The following is an 8,174-nucleotide window of genomic DNA, read 5'->3' as shown; positions in this document are numbered from 1 at the left end:
GGGTAACAATGTTTATTTACCTAACAGGCTATCTCTACTCACAGGAGGAGACATAATGAATTTGTAAACTGTGGTTTACAAATCCAAACTCATTTATTTACTTAAGCAGCCAAATTATTAACAAGGGCTGAGAGACTTGCTTATCCTTGTCGCCTATGGGATCACTAAGCTCTGTACAAATCAGCTTAACATATGACACTGTCTTCCAATCCCTTTAACATTTAGAAAATAGGGAATTTTGTGAAACTGGGAGATTCCTACAGGGGCACTTCAAAATGTCTGTGGCAAAGTACAAAAAAAAAAAAAAAAAAAAAAAGACTGCATGCTTTCAAAACTTTCTGCACCTGAATAAACTTCCCTTTTAGTTCTATTTTTTTTCTAGAAACTTTTTGAATTTCCCTTATACACATGACTTGGTGTAAAAAAAAAAGTTTATTTTCTTTTGAAAGTTTTCATGACCAAATGCAAGCATCGAAGGACGATCACTAACTGCTGACCTTGAGTTGAGCTTTAAATAAGATTTTTACAGTTAGGAGCATCACTTTTTCCTGGCTGGTTTTGTGTTGAAACTGCTGTCTGCTAATCAGCATGTTTAAGTGGTGATCTTGTCTTACTTCTGATAAGAACCTTCAAGTGCACAGCTAAGTGGGTGATCAATGTAAAATTAACTCCTTCAAAACATGAAAGCAGTTAAAACTGAGTTTTAAAACTCTAGTAGCTCTTTAAAAAATGATGCCAAAGGCAGGGTTGGGAAGACAGAAAGCTTTTCTATCTGGTGGTTCACTCCCCCAAATGGCATCTGGAAGTCCCTCGGGATCTCCCACGTGGGTGACAGGCCCACGCACCTGGGCCCCTGTCTTCTGCTACTTCCCTGGGGGCGTGAACAGAGAGCTGAATCGGAAGTGGAAAATGTGGCGCTCCCAGGGGATGCCTGTGCTGCTGGCACTTAGCTTCCCTTGCTGAGCCACCTAAGCTCCACATGGAGAGCTGGGCAGGCTTTGGCCACACCCCTCGGTCACCTGCACCTGAAATGCAGGCTCCTTCCTCCCACACAGAGCGCCCCCCTCCTTGAAAGCCCCGTGCAGCCCTGAGCCCTGCTGCCTGAGAGGCAGGGAGAAGCAGAACTGGGCTAACATGTCTCTTCTGCAATAGATGAGGCTCATTACTTTTTTTTTTCTCCTGGCTTTGCTTCGCGCCATGACTTCCCCAAATTGGAGATCTTGAGCCATAACGTCAAAAACAAACCTCTGCTCTCCTCCCAGATGGAAACTCATCATCAGGCATGTTTTCTGAGATGACCACACGGCTCCCCTGAGCTGGCCTCATGCGGGAGCTCCCCTTGGTCACACTTGGGCGGTGAGGGGTGGGAGGAAGGGCTCAGGGGTGACAGTACCCCAGCCTCCTGTTCCTCCTATCTGCTGATCTGCTGTGGTGAGCTGGAGATGACATAGGTGCCACCTGCCACTCCCTGGTGAAACCTCATAGTCCCTCCACCCCCAGCACTCAGTCCTGCTCTCAAGAGGAAAAGGCTGGGCCCAGGGCAGTAGCCTAGCAGCTAAGATTCTCTCCTTACACTCGCCAGAATCCCGTATGGGTGCTGGTTCTAATCCCAATGGCCCCACTTTCCATCCAGCTCCCTGCTTGTGGCCTACTGGCTCCTGGCTTTGGATTGGCTCAGCTCTCTTGCAGCCATTGAGGTCAAATGGGGAGTGAACCAGTGGATGGAAGATCTTTCTCTCTGTCTCTCCCTCTCTCTGTGTATCTGCCTTTCCAATAGAAATAAACTAAATCTTAGAAGAAAACCAACAAATATATATTACCTCACAGTTGGAGAGATTATGTTAGAGGTGAGGGTGCCAGCAGGCTCAGTGGCCTGCGGAGGGCCCCACTTTGGGCTCCAAGGTGACAGCTTGCTGCTGTGTCCTCACATGCTGTGAGGCAGAAGGACACGTGTCTTTCTGCCAGGGCAAGTGACCTTTGTTGAGGGCTTGATCTTGTTGCCCAGGCCAGGGCCTTCCTGCTGCACCAATCACCAGTCAAAGCTCCCATCTCTTAATGTCGCCACATTGGCAGCCACTGACATTCGGGGGAGACAGGTCCCCAAGCTGCACCAGTTACTGTCCAGTACCCAAAGTAGTCCTACACAGGGCTGTTCCATGCTCAGCGAAAGCCAGATTAGATCACTGGACTGAAACCCCATCCTCAGGAAAAACCACAAGATATGTGGTCCAATCTTCGCATGCATCTGAACTGGTCCTCGTTGGTTGTTGATGTTGGTGGAGTGGACAGCATGCCCAGATCCACATGGGAGATAGGATGGCCAGCTCATCTAGGCCAGCAAAGGATGCCGAGTGTCATGTCGGAGGACGGAAAGCAGAACAGGTTGGACAACTCTCCCGGCCAAGTTTAACAGCATGTTCTGGGTCTGTTGGTACACTAAGGTGGACCTTGTCAACCAACAGACCTTGAAAGATTTTCTCAACCCTGGAGCAATGAAACAGACAAAGTCTGAGAACTATCAAGACCACTCAAATAACACCCTGAAAATGTTCTTTTCTCACATTGCATCTCCAAGGTGTCATCAAATGACCACCCCCCCATCCCAGAGCACTGATGTGGTACAGTCCCTCCCTGTTCCTTTCTTTTGGACACAGGAGAAAAAAGAAAAAAAACATTTATTTATCTTACTCATCTTCCTCCACGCCTCTACTCTCCCCACCCTCAGCAGAGGCCCACCAGGGTATATCCCTCTCAAACATGTAATCAATATTGAAAACATTAAATTTAAAAAATTAAAAGAATCCTTTGAGAGTGTCCAGTTTTGGGACATAGCAGGATAAGCTTGTTGCCTGGAATGTCAATATTCCATATGGACACTGGTTCCAGTCCTGCCTTCTGCATTTCCAAGCCAGCTCCATGCTAATGTGCCTGGGAAAGCAGTTGAGGACAGCCTAAAGCCTTGGGACCCGGCACCCATGTGGGAGACCCAGAAGAAGCTCCTGACTCCTGGTTTCCCCTGACCCAGTCCTGGGCCACTGTGGCCATTTGTGGAGTGAGTCAGAAAATGAAGATTTTTCTGTCTCTCCTCCTTTCTCTATATAACACACACACACACACACACACACACACACACACACACACACACACTTAAAAACAGAATCCCCTGGGAAATTCTGGCTGTGTCCTTGTGAGCCTCAGCCTCCAATATCTGAATTTTAGAAAGTACGAGGGGACTGTCATTGGGAATTACGGGCCACATGAAAAGGGCATGTTTTAGATCCAAATCTGTTTCTCCATTTTCTGTCCCCATAACCCTGGGGAGTTTGGATTTCTTTGCTTTATAAAAGAGAAAAAGAGAAACCACCTTATTTGCATTTAGTATAGTATACTGTCAACACCTGCCGACAACCCATTTGCTGGCCAGTAGGAGACAAGTGAGACCAATGGTGCTTGCATCCATACTCTCCTAGAATTCTTGTGACAGACACACTAATTTTCACTTTCCCCTGAGATTTTTCTTTTTTCTTTTTTAAAGATTTATTTTATTTTTTGTTGCAAAGTCAGATATAGAGAGAGAGGAGGAGAGACAGACAGGAAGATCTTCCATCCGATGATTTACTCCCCAAGTGACCACTATGGCCGGAGCTGAGCCGATCCAAAGCCAGGAGCCAGGAGCTTCTTCCGGGTCTCCCATGCAGGTGCAGAGTCCCAGGGCTTTGGGCCATCCTCTACTGCTTTCCCAGGCCACAAGCAGGGAACTGGATGGGAAGCGGGGCTGCCAGGATTAGAACTGGCACTCATATGGGATTCTGACACGTGCAAAGTGAGGACTTCAGCTGCTAGGCCACTGCACTGGGCCCTACCCCTAAGCTTTTGATACTAACCTTGAAAGTTGTTGTGAATAGCCTTAAGTATGATCTTCCAAGATCATTCAGATAATGCCCTAAGCCAAAAACACTTTTTAAAAAAAAATTTATTTTATTTACTTAAAAAGCAGAATTAGAGATAGAGAGAGGTCTTCCATCCACTTGTTCACTCCCCAGAAGATATCAATGACCAGGGCTGGAGCCCAGGCCCAAGCCAGGAGCCAGGAGCCAGGAGCCAGGAGCTTTGTCCTGGTCTCCCACATGGGAGCACTTATACCGTCTTCCTATGCTTTCCCAGGCACATTACCAGGGAGCTGGATTAGAAGCAGCATAGCAGGTGCTGAAACTGGTTCTTATATGTGATGCCAGCCCTGCAGGTGGCAGCTTAATGTGTCAGGCCACAACACAGTCCCACCAAGCCAAACTTTTTACCCCAGGTGCTTCAGGAGAGACCCAAACCCCTTGGTGGGCTCCAGGAGTTATTGCAGGTCCCAGAGATCACCTACACCACCCACCATCCTCTTGCAGCCTTGCCTGTAATTCACCCCTAGTGTCCCTCCACACCCTGGTCTGCCCAGCTACCACCCCTGGTTACTCTGCTAACTCAGCTGGTACCTGACAGACATCCCATTCTCACCCCTCAAAGATCCCCGATGATGGAACATCGTCTGGTCGCAGACCTCCCTGGAAGGCTGCGGTCCTGCTCCAGTTACAGACCAGCATGCTTCATGGGACTTACACCATGGCATAGCATGATAATCGTCTGCCTGCCGCACTGTCAATCCATACGGACACCGGTTCAAGTCCTTGTTGCTCCAGTTTTCTGCCTTTCCCGTTAAAATGAAATAAATCTTAAAAGACAGTTTTCTCACTCAGCCAGCTTCTTCCTAATGCTTCAGGGAAAGCAGCAGAGGATGGTCCAGGAGCTTGGGCCCCTGCACCATGTGGGAGACCCAAAGAAGCTCCTGGCTCCTGGTTTTGGATTGGCCCAGTTCTAGTCATTGTGGCCATTTTGGGAGTGAGCCAGCGGATGGAAGACCCTCTCTCTCTCTCTCTCTCTCTCTCCTCTGTAATTCTGCAGAGATTGTGTGCTCTGGCCCTAATCTCACCTGCCAGCTCAGCGGCCATGGCTATTAGCATTCTAGGGAACACAGCCTCGTTTTCTTTGCACAGTTCGGGTTTGATCAGCTTCGTCTCTGGCCACCTGCACCTGGACAAAACTACTGAGTTGTCACTTGACACGGCCGCCCTCAGTAGCAGAGGGCCTGGGTTCAAGTTCCGGCTCGGCCTCCTATCCTCCCCCCTGCTGGTGTGTGCCTTGGGAGGCAGCAGGTAGTGGCTCAAACATCTGGGTCGCTGCTACTCACGCAGGAGACACAGCTGGAATGGCTAGCGTCTTGCTTCATCCAGGCCCAGCCCTGCCCACTGTGGGCTTTTGGAAGAAAACAGCAGATGAAAGATGCCTGCCTCTGTTTCTCTCCCTCCTTTTCAAGTAAGTGCAAAGAAATAAACTCCTCTTTAAAAAGGTCACTGTGGAAGACAAGCAGTTTCTCCGTGAAATCTGCGCTTCGGTTTTATTATTGGTTGGCGTCGACAGTGTCCCAAGGTAAGTGGAGTGTTTCAAGATGATTTATTCCCAACACCTTCACCTTATTCATGATGACATCCAAATGCAGGAAGTGACTCAGAGGTACTCCACTGCGAGTAGCAGGACCAGACTCAGGGCTAACTTATCTGGCCCAACTGCAACACGCAGTTTTTTCCTTAAAGATCATGTTTATTGAGGCTGGCACCGTGATATGGCATGTTAAGCCTCAGCCTGCAGTGTCAGCATCCCATATGGGCTCCAGTTGAAGTCTTGGCTGGTTCCACTTCTGATCCAGCTCTCCACTAAAGGCCTGCAAAAGCAGTGGAAGGTGCCCCAAATCCTTGAGATCCTGCACTCACTTGACAGACCTAGAAGAAACTCCCGGCTTCAGACTGATCATTGTAGTCTTCTGGGGAGTGAACCAATGGATGCAAGATCTTTCTCTTTGTCCTCTCTCTGATGTAGTCCTGTGTTTCAAACAAAAATAAATATTCTATATAAAAAAAGAATGTGCTTATTATCAAATTATTTGAAAGAGAGAGACTCAGAAGAGAGAGTTCTGTCTGTTGGTTCACTTCCCCAAATGCCCACAACAGTCAAGTCTGGACCAGACAGAGTCCAAAAGTCCAGCCAGGTATCCTACTCGGGTGGCAGGGAGCCAAGCACTTGAGCCATCACCTGCTGCCTCCCAGGGTACACACTAGCAGGAAGCTGGATGGGAAGGAGAGGTGCCAGACCCTTGGATCTGGGGTGCAGATATCCCCAGCAGGTGCCTGAACCACAATCCAGTGCCCACCCCTCAGCTCTTCTCTGCAGGAAGTCCTCGATAAAGATGTTGCTTTACATACCGCCCACAAATGCGTCATAATCCAGTAGTGTGGGGCTACGCAGAATTTATATCACTTTTCCCCTGCTGGAAAGTGTGAGATAAAAAAAAAAAAAGACAGCCTGTGGGTTTGGGTGTTGTTGCTTTGGTTTTGTTGGCTTTGCCTTTTGCTGGTTGTGGGATTTACCGGAACAGGTGAATTCCTTTCTGTGTCCTTACCGACAAAATTAGGACATGTGGTGAGTAGGTTTATCATCTCAATGATAGAATGCAGAAAATGGAAAAGGGACCAACTAAGGGGTTGGGGGAAAAGCATATGGAGAGTAAAAAATATAAGTCATGTAATGCCAGGGAAGTACAACAGGGTTTTTATTTCAATGAAACTGAGAGTCTGCACCCAGAGCAGGCTGCCAGCCGAGCCCTGAGCAGGTGCAGCCTCGGTGACCTGGTTTCTTTTCTCCCACACAGACGCGTCTGTGTTTGCTTTACTGCCTCCCCTGACTACGTGGAGCTGGTTACGTCACCTGCTTAGAGGTGCTTTCATTTTCACTCTGAGTTGGATTCTCCCACTGCAAATCTCCCTCCGGTTCTTAGAAAAGTGACATCGAGCACTAACAGCAGGACATTTTTATGAGAAAATACCTAATGCAAAACCTGTGAACTGTTCACAGTTCACAGGGTGAGTTTTTTTTTTTTTTTTTTTTTTAAGGGCAGAGTGACGGAGAGAGAAGGAGAAGAGACAGAGATGTCTTCCATCCGCTGGGGGGCCGCAATAGCTGGAGCAGGGCTGGTCTGAAGCCAGGAGCCAGGAACTTCTTCCAGGTCTCCCACATGATGCAGGGGCCCAAGGATGTGGTCCATCCTCTGCTGCTTTCCCAGGCCACAAGCAGGGAGCTGGATGGGAAATGGAACAGCAGGGACTCAAACCAGTCTCTACATGTGATGCTATGAACAGTGCTGGCCCTCAGGGTATCTTAGTGGTCACTTCAAAGAGACCTCATCAAGGTCTGCCCGTGTTTCTCACGGCCCACATATTGTGTGCTCATTTTTGTGAACATTGTGACAGGCCAAGGTCAAGTCTAGTTTCATACTACTCTCCATCTGACCCATAGACCAAGCAGAAGTCCATCGACTTAGCTCCATCTCCAAGGAGGGGAATCCACATTGAGGCCTAGGCAACCCTGCACCCCCAACCCCAACATCAGGCAAAAGATGAGCATGGTGGCAATGGCACGTAAGAAGCGGGAGAGCTCAGCCCCCCAACAGGAGAGAAACACCGAGGAGAGATCTCATCCCCCCTGCCCCTCCACCGCCTTCTCCTCCACCTTGCTTCCCGCGTCCCAGCATTCCTAGCATTCCCTTCGGTGTTGGCTGCCCTGCAGTGCACCTGTAATCAGGTTCAGTCCTGTCAGCCGGAGTGGTGGGATACAGAATGTTCTACCTCCTCAGGGTTGCCCCCATATGGCCATGAGTAGAATAGCAGCACCCAAGGGAAGGACTGTGGGATCTGTCAGTGTGGGACTGGGCAAGGTTGAAGCTGGGAAGCAGGGACCCAGCATGGGTGAGAGGATGGGTACGACTGTCTCCAGGGGTACACTAGTGGAAAGCTGGGGTCCGGAGACAGCATGGAGCACCAAACCCAAATTCTCCCATGTAGGACACAGGCATCCTGACTGCTCAGCTCAACACCTGGCACAGTTAAATATTTGTACACACATGAATAGCCCTGACTATATAAAGGGAGCCTAAGGACTGGCAAGATGGCTCAGTTGGCTAATCTAGCACTTGCAAGTGCCAGCATTCCATATGGGTGCCAGTTCATGTCCCACCTGCTCCACTTCCCATCCAGCTCCCTGCTTGTGGCCTGGGAAAGCAGTAGAGGATGGCCAAGGCC

Source organism: Ochotona princeps, chromosome 10 (assembly GCF_030435755.1).
Source record: "Ochotona princeps isolate mOchPri1 chromosome 10, mOchPri1.hap1, whole genome shotgun sequence".
Lineage (NCBI taxonomy): Eukaryota > Metazoa > Chordata > Mammalia > Lagomorpha > Ochotonidae > Ochotona > Ochotona princeps.
This window is presented reverse-complemented; position numbering follows the sequence as displayed.